This window comes from Bactrocera tryoni, chromosome 1 (genome assembly GCF_016617805.1).
Source record: "Bactrocera tryoni isolate S06 chromosome 1, CSIRO_BtryS06_freeze2, whole genome shotgun sequence".
Taxonomy (NCBI): Eukaryota; Metazoa; Arthropoda; class Insecta; order Diptera; family Tephritidae; genus Bactrocera; species Bactrocera tryoni.
In genome coordinates this window covers 9803378-9830716 of record NC_052499.1, presented here as the reverse complement: position 1 = coordinate 9830716, position 27339 = coordinate 9803378, and the positions used below count along the sequence as shown (strand labels likewise).

At 37.2% G+C, this 27339-nt stretch overlaps 1 protein-coding gene across 1 annotated transcript in view; it reads right to left on the bottom strand.

The window, feature by feature from the left end:
• Positions 1–20332, bottom strand: part of LOC120766619 (mucin-5AC) — a 50591-nt gene extending 30259 nt beyond the window's left edge. The window contains exons 1-2 of the mRNA XM_040092230.1: positions 20265–20332; positions 18770–18842 (exon numbers count right to left, since the gene is read on the bottom strand). The gene's annotated coding sequence lies outside the window, so the exon portion shown is untranslated. The remainder of the gene's footprint in view (positions 1–18769; positions 18843–20264) is intronic.
• Positions 20333–27339: the final 7007 nt, after the last annotated feature.

The following is a 27339-nucleotide window of genomic DNA, read 5'->3' as shown; positions in this document are numbered from 1 at the left end:
CTGTTGTAATAACCGGAATTTTCGGTTAAGCTGACATAGCGGCAAGGCAAAGGTATTAGAAGCTTTGAATATTTAAATATGAGCGGCGGGTGGAATTTTTAATAAACACTGCAGTTATATTGGCTGATTTTGAGTCGATTTATATATTTTGTATGCGATTAGTGGTAATTAAATGTTGACTGCGCTACGGTTGGGCACAAATTCTAATCTTTACTAACGCGATTTCCTTCAGTTGTCTGCATGTTTTGTATAAATATTTTTTGATATTTGGCTTCGAATTCTCGTGCCATAAACAATTTTTTCGCTCGAGGCCATCAAGGAAGACTGCAGCCAACTCTTGTGGGTTTTACCACATCTAAACGCTTTGCTAAAATATGCTAAATTTAATTACTTCCGAATGTGGGAAAATGTTGTCATCTTCAGGCAAGCATCACACATGACTATAGCATATGCTTGATCGTTTTATCAAGCAACACACATACATACATATATTTGCAATTAAAAACTAATTTTTAATAAAGTTTTGTCACATACAATACATCTTCAGTTTGTTTATGTTTGTACGTGTGTGCAAATGCCAACTTTCGGTTGTCTGCAAGAAGAAAAACCGAAAAAAATCTTTTATTGCTTGCTTTCTTTGCATTTTGTTGTTTTTTGTTTTTGTATCATGCACAAAAATATTTAATATGGGAAAATTCGCGTGTTTATTTCGAAACTATACCCTACGAGAGCTTATAATTATTATTTAGCAAAGTGCTTTGGACACTTTTGCATAATGAAGTTTTTGTTTACGCAATTTGTTGTTGCCCTATTAATTTATAGCCGAAAATGAAATGTTAGCTTAGAAATTATGACTTGTGCTTGTGAAGGCAAAACACAACTTGTTTCTGGTATTTATGGACATTATAAATAAGTTAAGTTTTTTAGGAAGTTTTTGCAAGTCACATGTTTTATCGCAGATAAGATAATATGCCGCTACATATTGTTGTAGAAAGCATCCGTCTCGCCGGAAATGCTAGTCTTAAGTTTATCAGAGCAGCTTGCTGCCAATCAGCGGAGAAAAGTGAATTGTTTTAATCCCCTCCAAAACTGTTTACGCACTTGTTTGTTTAAGTAAAGCAAGCATCAAAGTGAAAAAGTAATTTAAACTATCTACACATACACACACCAAAACATTTGAAGTCGTTTTCAGCGCATTTAATTTGCAAATAAAAATTGGCAATTAAAATTATTTAAATTATAGAAACCCGTTCTTGGCACATAAACTAGATTTTTAATTTAGATCTTTATTTTTCAATGCTTTCCACTGCCAAGCAGCCAATGCAAGAGCCACAGCCGCGATTCTACTTTACACTTCCACTTGTAGCGTCGTGTTTTATGCGCAAATATCAAAATTAAATTGCATTAAAGTTTGTGAAATAGCAAATTATCCATGGCTAATAGTAAGTCAACTTGAAATAAGAGCGTTGCGCTGCAGTGCTGAGTAATTTATGTCAAAAATAATATTCAATTAAAAATAGATGTGTGAAAAGACGTTTAAATTATGGTCAATTAAGTGTTTGTAATATTATTTTGAAAGCAAATTAAAGCCACTGCTGGCGCTGTAAAACGTTTTAACTATCGTCACGTAACTTTAGTTAGCAATTAAATCGATTTTTAATAGCTTAAGTCTATGTACAAAGACTCAAACTATGCGGTAAGCGATTTCACATGATTTTTCGCGCTACAAATTCATATTTACTAAGAAGAAATGCAAATAAATTAAGCATGTAATTGTGGGAAGGTCTGCAGAAATATTCCTCACCAGCTACTCTAAAGTGTTTTGGAATAATTGTGCTCTCCTTTGAAGTGGTTACTTTACTTATAACAAGTCCTTAGTAAACTAGGGTAAATAGCACTTGAAAGCAAGTTAAAATAACAAAAATTAATGGAAAAATTATTTACGAGCAATTTGAGGTCAAGAAGAAGAATGAAAAAAAAAATTGAACACAAAATTGAAATTGAAACATTTAAGGTTTGAAATTGTTTTAACTCAATTTCCGACAAAAGCACAAGTCCTGTCAACAAAAATGTATAAGCCAAAGTTATAGATAATAAAAAGAACTACAAACTTTTTTTCACGTAACCGCAAAACTTATAAAAAAATTCAAATTTTCAAGTTTTTTTTCTTTTAATTTTTATTTTGCAACAAAAATCTTACAACAGAAAAGGTAAATCAACCTTTTTAATGCCCTAAACACAACGTAATTTTTTTACTTATGGTAAAAAATATTTATTTTTTCAACATAATTTAACTCAATATCGGAAAACAACCCTAATTTTCAATCAAAAATTCTCATGTCAATATATGAGATTTTTGAAAAAAGTAGCTAAGATATTTCATCCGTTGAAATTTCCACGTTCTGCTGGTATAAAACCATACAACGCTATGGTAACTTTCCACAAGATATGCAAAAACCAAAACACAAACCGATTCAAAGCTGACCTGACTGTCGGTACATACGCGTATTAGCCCTTCAGTTTTTGAGATATTGAGACGAAATTTTGATCTTTTTCGCCCCAAAAAGCTGCTCATTCGTCAAAACTGTTTATGTTGCAAAGCAAAGCAAAATCCGTAAATTTTTTTCACAATTCCAGTTTTTTTCGACTGATGTTCTCAAGCAAGCGACTCTGACGGCCAAATAAAACTCCTTATTGACCGTCTGTTCCTCCGGAACAAATTCATGATGTTCCAAACAATCAGGATTAACTTGGTTTTTGAACGGCTTTAGCATGGTTTTTTTGGTTTTGGCTCGTTTTTATCCCTCCATTCTGATGATTGTTGACTTTTTGGTATGTCAAACTCATAAACCCATGTCTCATGGGTAGTTTTAATTCTCTCCACGAATTTCGGATCGGAATTCGCATGCTCAAGCATGTACAAAGAGACCTGTTTACGGTACTCTTTTTGAAAAAATACTCCGCTTTATCGGGTTAAGTCGAGCAAGAACGCATTTCATACCCAAAATATTCACAAAAACCATTCGAACAGAATCGCGAGAAATGTCTAACTCCTTTGACATCTCTCTAAAGTTTGCCTGACGATTTTCGAGCATCATACCCTTCACTTTCTTAATATTTTGATTTGTTGCAGACGTCGACGGTCCTCTAGAATGAGGCATGCCTTCAACGATCTCTAGACCGTTCTTGACGGCTTTGCACTTTCCGCAGGCTTGTGTTTTGGATAAAACTGAATCACTGTAAACCTTTTCCGACATTCGCAACGATTTCGCATACAAAAGTTAGTTGGAAATACAAAGTTGAGACAAATTCTTTTTTCGATATTTTTATCCATTATAAAATTCGCAAGGCACTTCTTAGGTGTACCGTCTTAAGCAGCTACAATAAACAAACTGGTTCACAGATCACGCTCATACTTAGTTTAGTAATTAAGGACAGTCCTACCAACTTAGCAAAATAAATATATTTTTAATTACAATTTCCGGGTGCTCTTTTGTCGCAATGTATTTTATTTTTAAACAAAAATAGTAGTAAATAGACAGTCAATTTCCCATCAAACACGTCCAAATTAATTGCTAGTGATTTTCGGCAAGCTTGCAATTTCACGCTTCGAATTTTTCACTAAGCGCAAATTACTATAAAACTCCCACAATAAGAGTCATCAAACAAAAAATCAGAAATAAGTGGCCACATAATGCTCAACCATGCACAGCTCAAGTCATCAATCAATAAAGTGAAATATATTATATAATATAACGGTACCATGACCAACTTTTACTACGTGGATGAGTTTCCGTTTATTATAGTACACACCTACACGACTGCTAATATGTCTGTATGTATGTGTAATTACATGAATATATAACACTGCAAACAAATAGCGTCCATTACTTGGCATAAATAATACAAAATATACATATGTATGTATACACGTGTGAAAGCCGTTTAATTGTTGAATATTAATATATTATTATCGTATTTTACACAGCGGCAACTAACTGTACTAAGTACATGCATGTACGGTAATAAGATCGCACACGCCTGCGCTTACACGAGCTTTGAGCGCTGAATGGGATCTTCAGTTTATGCAATGCAATATGTTAGATATACATATGTATCTATGTATGTACTATACATATGAATAAATTTAAAGCATTCTCAATTGGCTTTGAAAGCGTGATTTAGCATTATATTGAATTGTAATCCAATTACAACACAGTTTCGAGAATATTTGCGCTGTACTGTTATAATATTCACATAACAACATTGCAATTAATTTTATAAGAAAAATGGTATTATTACTAGTTCCAAGATAGACGAAAGTATACACTACTTCGAAGTTTTGATTGTAAACAGTGACGTAAGAGCCAAGTCGCCAATTCGACGACTGTTGGTTTGGTGCAAGGAGATATTTCGTCTTGCCCTCGTTCACTACTAAACCCATTTGCGTCCCTTCCTTATTCAGTCTGGAGAAAGAAAAACTAGCGGCTCGCTTGTTGAGGCCAATGCTATCGATATCGTCGGCATACGACAGCAGCTGTACATTCTTACAGAAGACTGTACCTGCTCGATTAAGCTCTGCAGCTCGAATTATTTTCTCCAAGAGGAGATTGAAGAAGTTACACGATAGGGAGTCGCTTTGTCTAAAACCTCTGGGTCCTTCCCGATCCTGAATGAGCTTTTGGTATTGTTCAAAGTATCCGTAATGGATTTGCGGGAATATCAAATTCAGACATTCTTTTCGCGCTATCAAAAGCAGCTTTCAAATCTGCGAAGTGATGGGGTGTGTAGATTTTCTTTTCACAGGTCTTTTACAAGATTTGGCGCATAGTGAATATCTGGTCATTTGTAGATTTCCCAGGCCTGAAATCACACTAATAAGATTCAATCAGTTTGTTGACGGTGAACTTTAATCTTTCCCGCAATATGCTCGTTACAACCTTAATGCGATGTTGAGCAGGCTAATCCCACGGTAGTTGGCGCAGATTGTGGGGTTCCCCTTTTTGCTTTTGGAAGCCTACCTACCCCTTAATCACCGTGGCAAAATTCTCATTTTTTATTTGTGTTATCATATATCATCTAAAAAGCAACTGAAACAATATACTATTTGCAAGACTCTTAATAAATATCCAGCGATTAATTACCTTCAATTAAATAAATAAAATAACTTTCAGCCCACTTAATATCATGAAAATTATGTTGGTAAATTAAGTAAGTCTGAAATAAGCGACTTTTAATTACAACTCGGTTAAAGTGGCTGCCATTTTATCGCCACATCTGGATCAGTGGCAATAACATTAACCTCTGCTGCGGTGCTTAGCCAGCGACTATTTAATATATGCAAATCTGACAAGGTCATTCGCGGTGAAGCATAATCACTTAGGCCAAGAAGTGTGAACTCTTAATATCGGCTCACTTCTGGACATCTGCCATGCTAATACGTTTTTATATGTGAAAATATATCTTTAATTATTCACGCTTGTTTGTAACTTTTGTAGCTCGCGGTTCGTTTGCATAGTCAGCTCGGGCGCTATGAGCAAATATCTCTTGCTTCTCAACCAATGTGAGCATAATTAATCATTTCGAACACAAACGCAAACAAAAACAACAACAGAATCGAATATTATCTATCAGTAAGTCGCAGAAGCATACGAAATGGGAATCTCTCCAGCGGCATGCGGCACTGTCGCGCAGACGAATTGTTGCTGTAGTGGCTAACAATATTGGCTAACACTGAGCTGAGAGCTTCTTGCAATGGCTTCCAGTGCGTGGCGCAGCAGCCGACGACGTCACCTCGTGTGACCCTCACACACGTCAAACGTCTGTCGGCAGCGCAAACCGCCGGGTACAGGGGCAATCGCAGGCCGCCAGTGGCCACCGAACGAACGACAGCTCCAAGTGGCCTTGCCCAAAAGTGACTGCAAACGATGCAACTTTCGCGACTTCTCGCTGACTGCATCTGTCGTCACATTTGCAGTGTCGGGCGCATCAAGTCGCCGCCGCAAAGCGTTGTGCGTATTTAAATCAAATTAAGGCGTAGGCAACGGCTACACCAACGCAACAGCGGGGGGTGCAAAGAACAGCAGCGACGTATTTAACGTCCAAAAGGATGACAAGGCCAACGAGATGATCAAGCGATTCGACAATGATGGCAATGCATCGTAAAAATGTTCGTTTAGGCTTTAATTGCTTTTGATGTTCTCAAAGCCTCTTAAAAGTTGTGAGTTATGATTTAACAGAGACTGGACGCCTTTGGTGCATTTCATTTACACATGTATGTATGCGTGTTTAATTTCGAATAAATGTTCTGCTTTGCATTGGTTAATTGGATTGCGTAAATGAAATAAAGATATTGTTATTTTTGTTTACAAATTTGCGTATAACTTTATTAGAAATTTAGTAACAAATTTTTCGAATTTCAATTTTTTTTTGCAACCATGAGTCAGGGAAGCCTATAAGGATATGTACGAATACTTTTCAGTCGTCTGTGATTTTTTCTAAAAAAATCTGCTTAGAACCGCCGATATCGGACCTTAATAGGGTCAAATTGACATCTCAAAGTCAGTTGCTCATATAGAAAACTTTTTTATTCAAGAAGTTATCGTCACGAAATTCGGCACAGATTTTTACTCAAAGCAAAGCCATAGTTTCCGAACATTGTTTTTGGAACGGACAACTATCGCATATAGCTGCCAAACAAACTGACCGATCAAAATCAAGTTTTTGTATGGAAAACTTTTTCATTTGAAAATATATCGTCGCGAAACTTGGTACAGATTATTATCTTAAAGAGCGATGCAATATCTGAAGACTGCGTTTAGATCGAACGACTATAGCATATAGCTGTCATACAAAGTGATCCATCAAAATCAAATTCTTGCATAGAAACTTTTTTATTCGACAAGATATCTTCAGGAAATTTGATACAGATTATTATCTGAGAAGACGATGCAATATGTGAAGATATTTTTCAGATCGGACAACTATAGCTTATAGCTGTCATACAAAGTGATCCATCAAAATCAAGTTATTGCATATAAAACTTTCTTAATCGACAAGATATCTTCCCGAAACTTGATACATATTATTAACTAAGAAAATAATGCAACCTCCGTACACATTATTCAGATCGGACGACTATAGCATATAGCTGTCCTACAAAGTGATCCATCAAAACCAAGTTCTTGCATAGAAAACTTTTTTATTCGATAAAATATCTGCAGGAAATTTTTTACGGATTGTTGTTCAAGGCCATGTTACAATCTCCAAAGAATTTTTACTGATCGGACCACAGTATCATGTAGCTCCCATACAAACTGATCGCTCAAATTCGAGAAAAAAATCTCCATAAAACATATTTTTTCATTTTAAGTTATTTTAATCCGTCAACCGATGCTTTGAACTTTTAAACTTCAGTAATGGCAATTTATATAGATGTATGTATAACTTAGATCTAACTACACTAATGAGTTAACTCACGAACGGAAACGGAAGTAATCCCATTAGTGCAACCAATTGAATACTCGTACACTAACCGCTTGTTACATATTCACGCACATATATTTGTGAGTATGCGTCGGCAAACAACGGTTAGACATTAACTTGGTATGAGTAATATATGCACCAGCACATGACTGTAGTCACATCAGCACAAGTCATCTTAAATGCCAAGCGCACGCATGTGTTAGCGCAACAGCGCTGGGGGATTGTGTAAAATACTCGTATCATTGACACAACGCTGTGTATGTATGTACCTCGCAAGTTAAAAAATCCTAAATGAAGATTGTAGATTTTCCAATTTTGAAAATGTTATTATATTAAATTTCAACACCTTGAAGTTCGCCAGAACTGGTTGCTTTGGCCAATAAATTATTTGCGCGTTAAGATAAAATTGCAAAATTTGAAATTTGAACACAATATGCTTTCAGCTAAATTATCACTCCATCTGACAGCGTAAATTAGTGCTCAGAGTTATATTTAAACAGTTGTAGATATTTAAAAATACCAAAATATACCAAAATTCCTAAGAGAGTGTCACATGTACTACTAAATCGTCGGCATTGAGGATGTGACCAGCGTTTGCGGCAAAATATGAAATAAAAATTTTATTTATATTTGTCAATAGCTGTCATTGCAGTCTTATATCTGCAGTGCTTCATACCATATAGTATTGGAAATGTGAGATTTTAAGATTCATTTAACCAAAAAAAACAAAAATAAGTTCGGTGAAGTTGAAAAAAAATTACAGCTGTTCAAAAATGAGTGAAAATAATGAAGAAACTCGCTATGTTTTCAATGAAATTTGTGAATTTTACGGAGACGATGCTGTATCAGTTCGTGTAGCACAACAATGGTAATGCTCGAAAATTCTACGAAAAGCTGCGGCGGCTTACAGAAGGTTTCAAGACCGGAGCATACTCTTGTAGAACCCCTAAACGTGATCTAGTGACCAATGCCATGAGCATACTAAAATTATGGAGGGAACACTTCTCCAGCCTGCTGAATGGCAGTGAGAGTACAACGCCAGGAGAAAGCGAACCCGATTCCCCAATCGATGACGATGGAGCAGACGTTCCATTGCCCGCGCATGAAGAAGTTCGAATAGCAATTGCCCGCCTGAAGAACAACAAAGTGGCGGGGGCCGATGGATTGCCGGACGAGCTATTCAAACGCGGCGGCAAAGAACTGATAAGGAGCGTGAATCAGCTTCTTTGTAAATTATGGTCGGACGAAAGCATGCTCAACGATTGGAATTTAAGTGTGCCCTGAACAATCCACAAAACGGAAGACCCCACAATTTGCGCCAACTATCGTGGGATTAGCCTCCTCAACATCGCATATAAGGTTCTATCGAGCGTATTGTGTGAAAGATTAAAACCTACCGTCAACAAACTGATTGGACCTCATCAGTGTGGCTTTAGACCTGGCAAATCAACAAAAGACCAGATATTCAACATGCGCCAAGTTTTGAAAAAGACCCGTGAAAGGAGAATCGACACACATCACCACTTCGTCGATTTCAAAGCTGCTTTCGACAGCACGAAAAGGAGCTGCCTTTATGCCGCGATGTCTGAATTTGGTATCACCGCAAAACTAATACTGACGTTGAGCAACACCAAAAGCTCCGACAGAATCGGGAAGGACCTCTCCGAGCCGTTCGATACCAAACGAGGTTTCAGTCAAGGCGACTCCCTATCGTGCGATCAATCCTTCAATCTGCTGCAGGAGAAAATAATTCGAGCTGCAGAACTTAATCATTTTTGAAATTTGATTAGAAATACGAAAAGACTTTTTCGACTACTTTATATTATGTACAAAATTTATGTTATAACACATCCAAGAAAATATTTAGCTAGCAAGAGAGTTTGCTCTTAAGTCTCAATTTTTCTGTGTATAAACAAAACAAAAACCAAAATTTTGCATTAACCGAAGGAACACTAATGAGTTTAAAAGTTCGTATTGGTACGACGCACTTATAGGACCTATCTTGCAATGATCTAGCTTCGCCAACAACTCGAGTAAAGGTCGATTTGTATTTTCATCCACCGAAGTCTTTTAATTCCGCTCAATTACCGTTCAATCGACAGCAAATTTCAACTATTTAGCCAACAATCGATACAAAACTCCACAAGTGGTTAAAGTGCATTGGAAATTGATGCCTCACTGGAAGAATAGCTTTATAGAGGAACACAACGGCATTGACGGATGTAGTGTTTGTGGCGCAAAGGCTACAAAATGCAACTATGAAGCGCGGCAGAGACCATTTCAATGAGCATACACTTAAACGCCAAATTGGCGCGGAAAATCACCAGCAACAACAAATCACAGCGATTCGGGGCTCTTAGAGACAAACACTTATATTAACACCACACAAAGCAGGCTGAGGCTTTCAATTGGTTCACTCGCTTTTCGCTTTGCTTTCGGCTGTGGCAATTGCTGGCACTTGGGGTCAAATGCCAGACTTTTGCGGTCTGAAGATGTTAGCGGATGCAAGCGTTGTTAAACGTGCAACAATTGGTCTGAAAATGCAAGCAGCACTTGGAGCGGCTGCTCGGCGCATTTGTCAGACACGCTCAATCTGTTTACCCGAAATAATTGGCTGAAAGGGAAATGGTTTCGGTTTTGGATTTGGATTGAATGCCGCAATCAGACGAGTCAATAAATTAAAACGTACACTTTGAATTAAAGGCGAACAGGCGATGACAATGACAAAGCCGCGCTGACTATTGCACTCACTCGCCAGGCAGCGCTCACGAAACTGCACCGAAACGTATATAAGAAATAAAGTGGTAAGCATTGCTAGTTAACTGTACTTGCGTAGTGGCAGCAGCGGTTGGTTGGTGAAAATCTGATTACATCACCGCCGTCGCTAGCGCTATGCTCATTAATTGCTTAGCGAAATTACGGTAAATCTCTACCACCGATTGTTTGTTGGTCCACAGTGGGGCGCGAGCGACAAAAATGTGGGCGCTATTAATTAGCGAGATTGACTAATTCGCAAAAGAAACTTATATTTCTGTACCTAAACCGAAGCTGACCAGCTGATGCTGTGCTCACTAGTAGTTCCGTTAGGTGCTGGCTCTGCATTACGCCGCGTCCAATTGTGTGCTGACAATCATCTTTGCGCTCTGTGAAATTCGGCCGCACCCTGCATTTGTGGGATGTCAATGCGCTGGCCATTGCTAGCAAAGTCTGCATTTTTATAACTGTCAAGTGCTGTAAGTCTTTGCATGAGTTTATTCGGTCATTTGCATATTAATGCGGTGATATTTCAAACAAGTTTGCTGCTTAAGTCTTCTGTTCTCAAGCGCGCAACCAGCAATGTGTGTAATATGTTCCGGTATGGTTTGTTGCTATTACATTTCAATAAAACTAAAATTACTGCAAAACATGAGAAACTATTTAAAAACGAATACGTGCAATAATTCCGTTTTGATTATCATTTTGATATTGCAAAATCTTCATTTTGGCTGTTAGCGTCAAACTAGCTTTACATTTGATAGTCGAAAAAGTCTTTTCGTATTTTGTCAGTGGACGTTTTTGCAGACGTATATCTCCAGTGCTACCAAGCACATTGAGTCACACCATACAGTGTTGGAAAGGTGATATTTTAAGCTTTATTTAGTCAAAAAAAAAATTGAAATTCGGGAATTGAAAAAAAAGTTACAGCTGTTCAAAAATGCGGGAAAATAATGAAGAAATTCGCTATATTTTAAAAATTTCATATCAAAAAGGGAAGAATGCCACGCAAGCCACCAATGAAATTTGTGAAGTTTGCGAAGACGATGGTGTATCAGTTCGTGTAGCACAGCAATGGTTCGCTCGATTCCGTTCTGGAATTTTCGAAATTTCGATTTACACTGATGAAAGTTTTATATTGATGAAATAATGTCTTTAGCGCAAAAATAGGAAAAAAGTTGTTCATTTATTTATTATTATTTATTATAAATATGAAGAAAATAAGTTGAAGTGTGAATAGAAATACGAAAAGACTTTTGCGACTAACTATATTGGTTGAAAGAAATTAAGTTGGTTGGAAAAAAATCTATAAAATTATTCAACACAATGCATTGTCTATATTAGCAACTAGATTGCAGAGGACTGTGTTTATTTTTCTGGACAGCTTGTTATACAATCTTCTTTAATTTTTTGTATTTGCACGTGAGTTTAATGTTTATTTCATTCACAAAAAATTATTCTTCTGATAAAAAATTTTAAGTTTAATTTTTTGTGGGGCGCTGTAATTTAAGCTCCATTCAAATTTTTGTTGATTAGCAAGTAAAATACCGTAAAAGGAGAGGGATGTCAAAACTCCACATCGTTGGCTGCTAATTTGTACATTTTTTGTGCTTTGTATGATCATTTAGAAGGGTCTGTCTAAAGCGTAAACGAAGGTTAAGAAGATTGTGGAATTGCATTTGCTTGGAAAAAATCTAAAAGCAATATTAATAAAATTTTTGAGCAGAAAAAATGCTAAACAAATTTCGAGTAATCAATATAACAAGAAAAACTTTTAACATTGTCTGCACCGCAGTCGTAATTTACTTCACAAGTGGATTTTTTATAGCATAAAAGGATGTCAAAATATTTTCAACTAAACTTCATGCGGTCAGTTTGTATGGCAGTTATATGCTATAGTGATTCGATCTGAGCAATTTCTTCGAAGATTGTAGATATTTATTAGATTTTGTCGAATTTTGTAACTATTACTTGACAAATAAATATGTCTTACATACAAGCACTTAATTTTGATCTATGAGTTTCTATGGCAGCTCTAATCTATAGTGATCCGATCTGAACAATTCGTTCAGAGATTGCAGCATTCTGGTGGGTAATAATTTATGATGAATTTCATGAAGATAACTTATTAAATAAAAAAGCTCTTCATACAAAGACTATCTTTTGATCAGTCAGTTTGTATGGCAGCTCTAATCTATAGTGATCCGATCTGAACAATTCGTTCAGAGATTGCAGCATTCTGGTGGATAATAATTTATGATGAATTTCATGAAGATAACTTATTAAATAAAAAAGCTCTTCATACAAAGACTATTTTTTGATCAGTCAGTTTGTATGGCAGCTATATGCTATACTGATCCAATATCAGCGGTTCCAACAAATGTGCCTTTTCTTGAGGAGAAAGGCACGTATGCAAAATTTCAGATCGATATCTTCAAAACTAAAAGGTTGGTTTGAATATATACTAGAGGCTGGATGAGCAGATAGACATGGGTAAATCGACACAGCTTGTGCCGCTTATCATTCAGGTCTCCAAGGTTCTCTGCTGTCTGTTGCAAACTTCGTGGTAAACGTAATACACCCTGTTTTAGGTATAAAAGCAACCCTTATTTAATTGTGCAAATTAGCAGACAATATAATCCAAATTCTGTAATCAATCTGCTATTCCAATTATTCCGTCTGCTTTTGACCACGTATTTGATGAACATTTCATTATGACTCAACGTTTATACTTGATCTTATGGAAACTAGGTTAATAGTGTAACAGTTCAATTCCCGCGTTTAAAAGGCAACAAAATTTGCATGAGTAATGATACACATAATAACTTTACTATAACAAATCTTAAATATACTCACACACCCAACTCACACGTCCGTCCCGCTTAAACTAAAATTAATGCTTTAATGAAAAGCAGCGCAAAAACAACGAAAAAAAATACTGAAGAAGCAGCATGAAGCCACAATTGCGACTATTTGCAAACCAATGACTTTCGCTTTTTTACTCACATAAATCACATGAGTACATACACACACACGTACCTCGCTTTTGTATGCGCTATTCTGCTCGTGTTCGTTTTGCGCTGGTTTTTTTTTTTGTTTTTGAACATTTTTCGATTTTTCCCGCACCTTGTTTTGGTTTATTGACCTTTCACACTCGTGCGCAGGGCTTTGAAGAGCTGAGAACAATAGATATGTAACACCAGCGGCAGTTATGAAACACACAGAAGACACAAATAAGACACAAATTAAGACCCAAAAGGAGCACATGCTAAAGGCAAGATGAATTACTCTTTTGTATAAATACTTTATTGAATTTTGATAATTTTTTTTTTTTTTTTTGCAAAGCACAGTCTAACTCGTGGTGTAGGGATTATGTCGTAATGCTGCACAAAAGCTTTCATTTTTACACAATTTAATTGACCAAAAATGAACAACGCCTTTTTCACTACTGCACACAAATATTTATGTTCGGTTGCAACAAACGAAGTAGGGCGAGTCGTCTTGACGCCCCACACGCCACTTGCATTGATCACTGTTCAGGTGAAAAGCTGCTGGATGCCCCATTCATCACGTCTCTGCGAACTCATTACACTTACATAATTAATCTGTTTTGAATGTTTCTATGATTATTTAGTAATTAATTTCCAACTGCTTAAATATGCGTCCCGGAAGCGATTAAATATCAATTATGCTGCCAGCAGCGGGCTCATATGCATGTATATACACATATTTGTATATTTTATAAAAACAGCGAGCGCTGATTGTGGGAGTAAATGGTAGTCGTTTGTGTGGCATTGCATGAGTATTATGTAATTCTCGTTAAGCAGAGCAAATACTCCAAAAGTGAGTTCTTAAAGGCAAATATTGGTTAGTCGTAAAAGTATTTTCGTTTTTCTAATAAAATTTTTACTATTTTTTTTATATTTGTAGTAATAAATAAATAAACAAATATGTAGAATTTTGGTCGACCACTTTTTGCCATTTTTCCGCTAGAGACATTAGTCCATCAGTGTAAAACTTTCATAAGTATAAATGGAAATTTTGAAATTCCAGAACGGAAGCGCGCGAACCATTGTTGTGCTACGCGAAGTGATACAGCATCGTCTCCGTAAACTTCACAAATTTCATTGGTGGCTTGCGTGGCATTCTTCCCTTTTTTACAAAATTTAAAATATAGCGAATTTCTTCAATGTTTTCACACATTTTTGAACTGCTGTAACTTTTTCACAACTTCACCGAATTAAAATTTTTAAATTTAAAAAAATTATTTCTAGTTAAATGAAGCTTAAAATCTCACCTTTCCAACACTATATGGTACTATGACACAATGTGCTTAGTAGCACTGTAGATATACGATTGCAACGACATCTATTGACTAAATATGAATATACTTTGTCGACTACCCAAAACTTAGCTGTTTTGTTAAGTGAAATTAATACTTGATTGGTTATAGTGAATTCAATTTTCGAAGATTTTCGCTGTAATAGTTTTTAATAAATACATATAATTTTAATATTCTGCATTCAACACACGCTTAAAGACTGACGATTCATTATTATTATTATTATTATTATTATTATTATTATTATTATTATTATTATTATTATTATCATAAGACTTTCCAAAAAATATTTATGAAAGCATCCGCCATCCATAAATCGGATTAATTGTGCAATTATGCAAAATCTCACAAAAAATAATGTTTTCATTTACTTGAACACTTTCGAAACGCTTAATTTTTGCGAGCATTGTTACGATCTCAAATAAATGTCGCTCGTTAAAATGTCACTCACTTCTGTGCTGGGAAAGTATTAAAATATTAAACTCAAGTGACTCAAACTCTGTTTGTAAAAGAATTGCAAATGTTGTTATAAAAATCTGAAGGAAGTGCCAAACAAAGTAATTTAGCGTGTAATGACAAATTTGTTGCTCGAATATTATACAATTGATTGTATACATATATGTATGTATGTACACATGGTATATTTTTGTAAATGTTTGCATTTGTTATTAAGTTTAAACTAATAAAGGGAGGAGCTCGCATTGAAGTTTTTATTATTATGAAGTTAGTTTAGTGATACTTATATTTTGTGTGGTGTGAGGCAACTATGGGAAAGTGGGAAAACAATATTTTTAAGACCGTCATGAATGTGTGGAATAATGAATATGTACAAACGTATAAAAATCAGGACAGCAAAAAATAGCTATACATAATTTTTTAATGAAAAAAAAATCATTTTGAAGGAACTGTTGGATAAACATATATAATTTTGTTATAGGATTTTTTTTGAGGAGCACACAAATACGATTTTTATTTGTCTCCTCACAAAATAAAAGTAATTTCATAACTTTTGACCTAAACTTGATTTGATTTTTCTCTTAACTGTTATGGTCCTTGATTCAAATATTTCCACGAAATAATCATTTTTATGCTGAAATTTGAGGAGTCTTCAAAATGTATTTGTGGGAACGAACTTTGGGAAGCAAACTCAAATGAAGAGTAGTGAGTTGTGGCGAGAATTGCAGCTTATAAATGAAATGAAATAGCAGAAAAATAGACTTAGTCCACTTAATATATTTTTTATAGAATTTTTAAAATTATTAGACGTTGGAAGAAAGTTATTGCCCACAAAGAAACCAATATTTTTTTTGCATTATTAATTTTTAAGATGGATCAACAGAAATACATAGTATTTCTAAGATAGGCTGAAGAATTCCTATCGCTTCAATACCATTTATGCCATATCAGCACGGAATATTTAAACAGTGGGAATAGCGCAAAAAAGTTTTTACGGACTTAGACTTAAAAAAACTATGATCAAATTTGACCCGGACAAGTTTATTTAAACAGGAGCAAATCGAATCGTCAAAAAGGAATCCTTTTTATGTCCGTCTGCAAACTTTTTATGTTCTCATGAAGCTTTTTAATATGTCAATTAGTTTCTGTTCGGTAGCTTTTCGGTTATGACGCGAGGAATTTGTGTGGCGATTTTTACAATGGAAGAAATTTAACAACAAGTTGGCTTGAAATTTTTTTATGTTTCAATAAAATCACGACTATGAATTCCATAAATATTCTGCAGAACTGTTTTGTGGAGTCTGCTTTATTTTGATAAGCATTTGACTGCCAGAAAGCATTCAGCAAAACTCGGGAAGTCATCAACACTTTACTACTCTACTCTACTCAACATATTTTGGTTAATGTTTTGGGTATGATGCTAGACTCGTACCAAAAGGACTGAATGTTTTAACAAAATGACGTCGAGTAAAGGTTGGAAAAAAACGGAGCTGTCATCTATATTAAGGTTCGTAAAAAAAAAAACAAATGTATTTTTCTTAATACTCTGAAAAATTGATTCATAAATTTCTAAGTTTTCTACTTTTTCATAAAGAAAAATTCTTATCTCGATCGGATAACGATATAAGATAAGATATTAACGGTTGATTATTTCATTTTGTCATTCATATTTTTTAGGTAAAGTTAAGCATTACCGAGGTATTCCTCGTCAAACATCAATGCATATCTTTCTACGTGGGCAAAAAATAGTAAGACTTTTTAATTTAAATTTCGCGTAATCACCCATTCGTCGAAATATTGTTTCCTAAGTTAGTATGACTGTCAGTAACATCTGTGCCAAATGGCATATCAAAATAATTATTAGTGTTTAATATACGCTTGTCTTCTGAAGTGCAGAAGGTGCATTCGGCGATTTTTACGATGAGTGTAAATATTCAACCAAGTTCCATTCAATTTTGTGTGCGGAATCAGATTTCTTGTGCCGAAACGCTCAGAATATTGGCAAGGTCTTTGATGGTAATAGTTTGTCGCGAGCAAGTGGGCTTGATAAGTACAAGTTATTCGAAGAGGGTCGAGAACGCTTTGACGGCGAACTTCGCCCAGGACGGCCAACAGCATCAACTGGTGATCAACAACTCAATAAAATAAAAGAATTGGTTCATGAGAATCAACGATTAACAGTCAAAGATCTTACTGGCATATTTGTAATATACGAAGGATCTGTGAGAACCAGTTTGAAAGATATTTTGGGTTTAAGAAAAGTTAAAGCACGATTGCTTCCAAAATCACTAAATTTTTTCGAAAAAAGCATCGCATGAACGTTTGTGAAACAATGCTTTCCGACCACCAGGATGCCGTGAAACGTATTATTACTGGCGATAAGTCTTGGATCTATGCTTACAACCTTGAAATAGACGATCAAACGGCAGAATATCGTGGCAAAGGTAGGTAGAAGCGAAAAAACCTTAGTCAAAGCGGGTCAAAAATCAAGCTTGTGTTGACATTTTTCCTCGATTAACGAGGTGTGGTGAACATCGAATTTCTTCCGAACGGCCAAACCGTCAAATAGGAATACTATTGGAGTATTATGCGTCGTTTGGGCGAAGCTATTCGTAAAGAGAAGGCCCGGATTATGGACCAACAACTATTGTCTTTTTCACTACGATAATATACCTACGCATACTGCATTGATTCTTCGTGAGTTTTCGTCAAATTTTCAACTGATATCGTGCCACAACCACTGTAGCACTTAATACCGGGTGACTTCTGGCTATTCAGCAAACCCAAACGACCGCTCCGGGAAACCGTTTTGAGTCAACATAAAACATTAAACGTAAATACCATAGAAGACTATTCTGGAAATTGACTTTAACAACTGTTTCGAAAATTGGAAAAAATGTTGGCAGAAATGTATCGCGGCCAAGGTATATAACTTTGAGAGGAACGACATAGATTTTAAAGCATAAATTCAGAGTTTCAAAATTATGAATAAAGTCTGAGCATTTTTTTCTCATGGCAGTTTTTTTAAGTCATAAATCATACATAAAATAATATGCTTGCTGAGATTTGCTTCATGGTATCAAAGAATCTATTTTTCAGAATACTGAGCGAAAAAATATTTGATTTTTGTTGGCCCACCCTAGTCTATATTCATCAAAGGGATCATTACTGGTAACGAGACAGGGATTATGAATATGACGTCGAAACTATCCAACAATTTAGCGATTGCGCTCCATAGACCGAAACCTAGAAAAGCAAAGTTCACAACCCAATTTCCATTAGGGTAACGTTGGCATGCTAGCCTATTAGAAAGGCAAAAATAAAGATTTGTATCAAAAAACGGGAAAGTAAAGCTTTTTTCATCAGATTTAGTATGAATAGGTCTTCAAATTGACTATTTTTTAAGGATCTAGTCTCGAGTGATATGTAGCGACATTTAGAGAATTAATTGGAAATATTGAAGACTATCTTGAACAGACTACAGCCAGTGTATTGCACTCATGGACAATCAGTTGACAAAATATGATTATTTCCATAAAATGATACGAGCTTTTAGTACTTAGTTTTCAAATTTAAAATTAAGAGATTTTATAACATTATTATTGAAAATAAAATTCAAAATTCCAAAAGTTAGTACATTCAAATATATACAAAGACATAAAAAAATTACGAGATTATTAAAACTTCTGCAAAAATAAGCATAAAAATATTTAAAATCAATTTCGAACTTACCGCGATCTTCTAGAAATATTCCACAATTTATATTTAAATATTTCTGCTTGCAAATGATAACTCCACACAATAACTATTGTAAGTTTACAGAAAAAAAATAGAAAAAATTATATATTTTTAAATTTTTATCAATTAAGTATTTTTTTCACAACAACACTTGAGAATTTTGCGCGCGCGAAAGAACATCGCGTCACTTTATTTTTGAATGGACCATTGTTCGTGGAAGCTCGTGCGTTAGAGACTCTTTGTGGTAGATATTTCGCAAATGGGAGTGCAAAGAATCATGGGACTCGCTACCTACCAACTCACAAGCAAATCTGCATTGTTTTAGGACACAATGACTATGATAAAGGCACAAGTGGCTGAGAGTAAAAATTTAAGATGAAAGAAGTTATAAAAACTAGCAACGAAAATTGCAGCAAGGAGGACTTGAAAGCAGATAAATTTAAAAGTTTTTCGCAAGTAGAAGAGCTTACTTGGAAAATGTGTTTTTTTTTACTAATGTGTCAGCCACTTCAGCTGGCTAAAACATTTTGGGGCGTTCACTCGATTACTAAAGCGCAGCGCCACAACTTTTGCAAATTTGTCTATTACAACTTGTGAAGAGAAAACTGTGGTTATTGGCAAAGCGAAAAAATAAATAAATTCTCAGAGACAAATATGGTCTTGTGACTAGCAACGCGTCTTCGTTGCTTCTTCGACGCTCTTGTTGTTGCGCCGCATGAAGCGTTTAAAGTGCAAAAGATCACAGTCAGCGAGTGCCGCGTCGGCCGCATACACTCAGCCAGTTTCATTTACCGTGAATGCAACGCGAAAAGTGCACTACAAATACAACAACGACAATAAAGGTAACAACAAGTCGACGACGCCGGCAGCAGCTCGAGCGCCAAGCTTTGAAGATGCGATCACTCGTACAAATGAGGAGCGTTCTTGTCTGCCAATTTACTTGCCCGCCAGACAGACGAAATCTGTTGCAGCGCTATTGCTGTGTGTTATTGTTGTTGTCGCAATGCTGTTTTAATTTCGTTTTGCGTTGTGTTGTGGGCGCCGCGAACATTATTGCCAAGGAAAACTTGTTAGCATTTGCACAAAAATGCGATTTTTCATTTTAACCATTTCCATTTTGGGGCAACGCCATCACACTTGCGCACACACATACACCCGAGCGTCCAACTGCTCAGCACAATTCTGCGGCACGTCAGGTTGCGTGACACAGTGTGACTGGCGCGGCGGTAGGACGATGAAAGCCCTCGTGACTAGGTCACTAGGGTATCTACACGGAATTCTAAGATTCTGCGAAAGGCAGCTACTTCTCAGCGCTAAGCTATGTTAAATTCGAAATTGCCAATAATTCGTTATTAAAGTATAAATGCATTCTTAGTAACACAAACACTTTTTTGCACAGGCTAAATCGCTGAAAAACTAATAGTTCATAGTTTATACAAAAAAATATCTCGCCCGTTTATATTTCGGCATAAAAATGTATGTTATTTACTTTGTGAGTAGACGCGAGTCGCAGTTATTGGAAGTTATTGGATGCGCACAACCGTTCGTTTCGAGCTTTTGACAAGAACTGAAATTTCATTCATGCACATTTGGGCATAAAAATCCACAAGACGCCGCCGCATCGCAAGCACTCAGCACACAAACGCACACACGTAAGCCAGTTGCCAGCAGTAGGTCAGCAGGCAGAGCAAGATGTTCAAGCAGATGCCGCTGGCATGAGTCTTGGCATGTGCGCAACAAAGTGGAAAGCAGTTAAGCGCAGGCGCTCCGAGCGGCAGAGATGAGCAAGAGTTGATCTGCAACGGTAGCAGCGGCAATGCGCGTTTCAGTAATAAAGCAGATCGCAAGCCAGCAACATTACAGCTTCAGCAAGCAAGTGGCAACAGTAGCAATTGTTGCAGCCAACAAGCAACAAAGTCAGTATTGCTGCTCTGCATAGCTCTGCCATTGCGCGAATGCGAAAAATAAGCGCTTGCGCAGTTGACAGTGTGCGTGTGTGCGCGATGAGCTGAGAAAGCCCCTCAAAAGTTGAATTGTTGCTAGAGAGCGATGGGTGTGTGTGTGTGGGCGCGAGAGTTGTGAGTTTGCAAATGTTCTTTTTTCTAGAGTTTTTAGCCGGTTGAAGAGCGCTTCGCTTTATTAGTTTGCTGTGATACAACGACGGTAAGGCGAGGTTTGTTGCTTAAGTCTTTCGTTTGCTGGGCGCACATTAATTCTTGTCAGTGAAACGGAATTATGTGAGTATTAAAAAATATAGCGTAAAAAAGTATAAACACAGCAAAAGCAAAGTAGTAGAGAATTTTTTTCAAATTTGTATAGAACTTTCTCAGTTTTCATTTGTTGCTTTACTACTACTTACTACTTAACTACTTTTTTAGCAATTTCTTAGCCATCAGTGTGGATTTGTATAAGCATGCACATATGTATATACTCACTAATATGCATGAAGGCACTTTTATGCGAAATTTATCAAATAACTGCCTATCTACTCGCCTATAAACATGCAGCGCGCCAGCAACATGTTGCCACAATAAATTAATGTTTATATACATCAAAGCAGCTGTTGCGGCTTCAGTGGTTTATATAGGCTGGTGACATTACCTTTCCCAACAACTGTCTTTTTATGCGAGTCATTTGTAAAACAACAACAACTATAACAACAAGCGTGAAGTGTGCTCTTCACCTTCGCTGGCGATTAGACGCTCTCGATTTCATGTTGATGGTACATTTGGTGCGAACAGGCGCAAAGCGATGCGAAAAAATTAAATAAAATACAAGAAATAATGCGAAAATTACTAGTAGCAATACGGTGGAGGTGTGCGCTGACACTCGTGCGTGTGTGTGTGTGTATTAATAGCGTTGCGTTACGTAGCTTACAAATCAGCCGTAATTTTTATGTAGTATTTATTTTTTTGCGCTTGCCACAGGGCAACAATTACAAACAAAAGGTGTTTCATTACTTGATTATGTTATTTTTGCGGTTGACGTTTGCCGATTTGCAGGCATTTACACATACGTATTTTCGATTTGGACGTGCGTTTAAGCAGCTGTAATTTTAGCTGCTCTTGATTGCTGCAATTAACTGCTTGATGGCTCATTTTCTATTATGTTATTGTTTGGTGATTGCACGAGCTGCTGTTGCTTTTGTTTGTTAGGAGTCAATTGGCAGCCAAAAGTCGCTACATCACACACATACAACAATAAGCGAAAATAAATATACTGAATTTGCGGTGCGGGTGGCAACATTGGCTGTGCGTAAGTGAACGGTTTGGCATATTGTGTTGTGAATAATATTTTGCAGCAAATTTATGCCACTTTCCGCAGCGCAAAGAGCTCCTTGCTAGCTGATTACTTCGATTTCAGGGCCATTGTGCACTTGCCTTGCGTACTGAAGATGATTGTGGCCGCTTGAAACGCAGATTTTCGTTGCGAAAAAAATACGCTGATTTGACATTTTTTCGAGTGGGTTGATTAATTGGAGTGCCATTCACTTATTTATATGTATATTTGTATTTTTAATTGAATGACAGCAAAAGATTTTGATAGGCAGCACATTATTTTTGGTTTATTTTTTTTCTTGGTTTCGTTTATTTGAGTGAATTATGTATATTTGCCCAAATATATTGTTTTTTTTTTAAGTAGAGAGAAGCATCAACAGCTGGAGTGCAGAACTTCAAACCGCTAAACCTAACCTACTCTCAACTCCAGACTCTCCCACGGAATCACCTGTTTAATCACCTAGATTGACGGACGCCTACTCCGCTCTGTATGTTTCAGCTTTGTCAAGTTGTTGTTATAACGGGTACGTAGTCCTCGTGGGATGGTAGGGGTTAGCCAGGTTATCGTCGACGCCATATAACGGAAGGCCCAAGAAACTTGCAGTTTCATCGGGGTCGGACCAAAGGGAGAGGGGTGTTAGTGAGGTTGGTATAGCATGCAAAGAGGTGGCCAGTGTCATGCGGAGACTCATTGCACGCAGGACATATGTATATTGGATATGTCGGGGTCTATTCTGGATAAATAGGAGTTTAACCTGCTACAGTATGCAGAGCGAAGCCGCGCAAGGGTCACTCTCATTTCTCGCAGCAACTCGAGCTCTTCGTGTGCGATGGGTGGTGGTTTGACTCCAAGTACGCTATTCACTGTAAGGGAGTCAGTGACGGTGTTGATGGCTCCACTGTGAATGGCAGCAGTGCTTGTCGGGAGTTTGTTGCGTCCGAAATCTGGTCGGCGTACTGTCTAATGTCGTCGACGAATGATCTCTTGATGTTCCTAGTAGGCAGTTCCGCTCCAAGCAGGTGACTGCAGGGGTGATTTATGCGAAAGCATCTCAGCAGGAACTGCCTAGAGAGGAGTTCATTATGCTCCTTGACGGAGGCATTCTGTCGTAGTCCGGATTGCAGTGTTCTGACAAGTCTAAAGTTTTTTCATCTGCGTTCCACTCAGTTTTGTCATGATTCAGGCTGCCGCTTTACTGACAGCTTTCCAGTTCTCAATGGACTGACAGATGAGTGTCGTCACATTTTCCACCATAAAACTAGCACCCAATGTAGTTATAAGTTTTTCCCTTGTACCTAAAAAGCGAGAGCAAGAAAAGAATACATACTCAGAGTCTTCAAAGCACTGTGAATCTGCTAGAATCTGTACAGGTAGCTTTTAAAGCACCCATGTCCACATAATATTTGGGTTAGCTGGAAATTCAGGTCTTCATGTCGTCTGTCGATCTCCGAATGGATGTCCGGTATCAGCCTGTGGGTCCACCGACCTTTGAGTGAGGTTTCCCACCGCTGCTGTATTGTTAAGACTTTTATACTTTCCCTTTGGCTCCTATAGACGGTTCTGAAAACTTATATATTCACTCGCATTTATCACCATGGATGTCAATAGGCTATAATTTCAGTTCAGCCAGTTCTAAACTCATTGAGGAGAACCATTGGCGCAGACCGTTTATGCACTCATTGCATTTGCTCCGGAGCAATACAATGGTCGTCTGCGTATGCAATTAATTTAAAGACTATCGATTGGTGTCTGCTTAACACCCCACCGTACATTAGGTTCGATAGAAATGGAACCTAGAACCGAGCTCTGTGGTACTCCACTCGAAATAGTGTAGCTCTTGGTGCCTACATCAATATCAAATAATAGTCACCTGTTTTCAAAGCAACTCATAATAACTACTATAAGACATTGAGGAGCGCGTATCTCATACAGAGCATTGAATTTGTTTGCCCACTTTTCTGAGTTAAAGGCATTCTTCACATCCAGGGTGATCAGCGCGCAAAATTTTTTGTTCGCCTTTCCATCGCTTGCCACCTACTGCACATGACGGAGTGTCAATGACATTGTATAGTCGGTCAATGGTGGACCTTTTTTTCATAAAGCCGTATTGTCTTTCTGATAACCCGTCAGCTTTCTGGATTGCTAACTCCAAGCAATCTCTTACTTTGTTTTCGTATACTTTGTCAATTGTGTCAAGCATACACAGAGGTCGATTGATGAAGGTTCTTGCGGAGGTTTAGGAAGCAGAACAAATCGCTGGACTTTCTAAGGTGTGGAGTATCCCTTCTCTTAAGCACGTATTGTACTGTGTGTATTGAGTGCTAACTTCAGATATACGAAATATTTTTCAAGCCAAACTAACTCGCTTTTATCACATTGTTTTTTTTTTTTGGTGCTTCTTTAAAGGCACCATACATTTTTCTAATCCTCCTTAATCTTGCTGCATATTCATCAATAACAAATATTTAATTTTATTATTTTTGTTTTTATTTTTATAAGTCTGTAATCAGGTCCACAGCACATCCAAATACCGATACTATGCTTTGCAAAATATTGTATTTGTTGTTGTCGTGATATTGATCAATGTTGCTGTAAACGTTATCAGCATGCTGACTCACAAACTTGCCACTTTATTAGCCAAGAACAGCGCCGCTTTGAGCCGCTTGAACGTAAAGCAAAAACAATAAAAAACATAAGAAAATTTATATGACATAGACAACTTGAAATCCGATTTACATATACACATGTTTGCGTAGTAATGGCAATTTAATATTTTATGCATGTCGTCTGCATTGGCAACGAAAATCTACATCTGTGGGAGCAGGCCGCTACGATTTTGTGTTGTCGCAAAACCAGCTGCTAAACTATCAAGAATCTTCTATAATTAAAAAAACACAAAATTCACACAAATAACGGCAAACAACTTTTGCACATGACAGAGTTTCATACCAAGTTGCTTGTTGTTCTTTTTATGCAAACAAAACATAATTTTACTTGAATTTGGCGCATATTTCAGTGGCTTTAATGTGAGAACCAGCACAGCTCTTCCCCGCGGCTACAGAAACTATGCTGTAGCAGAAAGAGAGTCAAAGCAAGTGAAACTTATGTTTGTCTGAATATATGCATAGTAGATCTCAGCTAGCGCCATGTCATCGTCAGTGGTAAACCTGCTAATAACAAGTTCGGGCGAAGAGCATTCTATCGATTATATGTATCTACATGTGATATTATTATTATTTTATTATGACACTTTTTTAATTTTGCAGACAAATTTTTGACTGTCAATCCAGTTTCATGGCTCGTTATTTATGTACGCGTTGTTAGATTTATGTTGAATGCTCGGCGCATGGCGTTAAAAGTAGCAAAAAGACAAAAAATTTTTGCATTGGGAATATGTTTTATATGTATATCTAACATACAGAGTTTTCAATATCAAGTTTTGCTGTTGGGGATTATAATTGATAAAAAGTGCACTTGAAAAGATCACATAAAAAATAAAAAAGAACTCAGTTAAGATTAAAGTTGGCACAACTAAATCGGCTCTTCAGACAAAATCCCGCATCAGTCTGAAGTTGCTAATTTATAAGATAATACTTAGGCCGAACTGGACGTATGGTATCCAAATCTGGAGTAGTTCAACGAGTTCACATTTAAAAGCAATTCAAGCTTTTCAAAATAAAGTTCTGCGTATCATAGTGCGGAACTACTTTCTATATGAGAAGCGATATACTCCACCCGCATCTAAAGTTCTTTACTGAAAAGAAAACAATCGGAGCGAGACGCAAACATAAAAAGAGGGAGACCAAAATGCGTGAGTACGAAGAGCTGAGAGACATGCTGGACAAATAAACAACAGAAGGTTTAAAAGACCAGAGCATACTCTTGTAGAACCCCCAAAGCTTGTATAGTGACTGATGCCCAGAGCATACTGAAATTATGGAGAGAACACTTCTCCAGCCTGCTAAATGGCAGCGAAGGCATAACATCAGAAGATGGCGAACCCGATACCCCAGTCGATGACGATGGAGCAGACGTTCCATTGCCCGACCATGAATAAGTTCGAATAGCAATTATCCGTCTGAAGAACATCAAAGCGGCTGAGACCGATGGATTCCCGGCCGAGCTATTCAAATACGGCGGCTAAGGAGCATGTACTAGCTTCTTTATAGAAAATGGTCGGACGAAAGCATGCACGATGATAGGAATTTAAGTGTGCCGTTTAACAAACTGTTTCGATTTTATCAGTGTGGCTTTTGGCCTAGGGGATCGACACACACTACCGCTTTGTCGATTTTAAAGCAGCTTTTGACAGCACGTAAAGGAGCTGTCTTTATGCCGCAATGTCTGAATTTGGTATCCCCGCAAAACTAATACGGCTGTCTAAACTGACGCTGAGCAACACCAAGAGCTCCGTCAGTATCGGAAAGGACGTCTTCGAGCCGTTCGACACCAAAATAGGTTTCAAACAAGGCGACTCCCTTTCGTGCGACTTCTTCAATCTACTCTTGGAGAAATTAATTCGAGCTGCAGAACTAAGTAGAGGAGGTACCATCTTTTATATGAGTGTACAGCTGCTGGTGTACGCCGATGATATTGATACCTTTGGCCTCAACAACGGCGCCGTTAGTTTTACTTTCTCCAGAATGAATAAGTTAGTGAACGAGGGCAAAACGAAATATCTCCTGTCATCACACAAATAGTTGTCGCACTCCCGACTAAGCTCCCATGTCACTGTTGACAGTCATAACTTCGAAGTCGTAGATAATTTCATCTATCTTGGAATCAGTATTAACAGCAATAGCAATGTCGAAATCCAAGGCAGAATAACTTTTGCCAAGAGGTGCTACTTTGGACTGAGTATGCAATTGGAAAGTAAAGTCCTCTCTCGACGAACAAAACCAAACTCAACAAGTCACTCATTATTCCTGCTATATGGTGCAGATACATGGACGACGACAACATCTGATGAGTCAACGTTGCGAATTTTCAAGAGAAAGGTTCTTCGGAAATTTATGGTCCTTTGCGCGTTGGCCACGGCGAATATCGCATTCGGTAGAACGATGAGCCGTATGAGATATAAGACGACATTGACATAGTTCAGTGAATTAAGAGACAGCCGCTGAGGTGGCTAGGTCATGTCGTGCGTATGGACGAAAACACGACAGCTCTGAAAGTATTCGACGCAGTACCAGCCGGAGGAAGCAGTGGAAGAGTTAGACCTTCACTCCGTTGGAAAGACCAGATGGAGAAGGACCTGGCGAAAAGGAAGAACGTCTGGCGCGCTG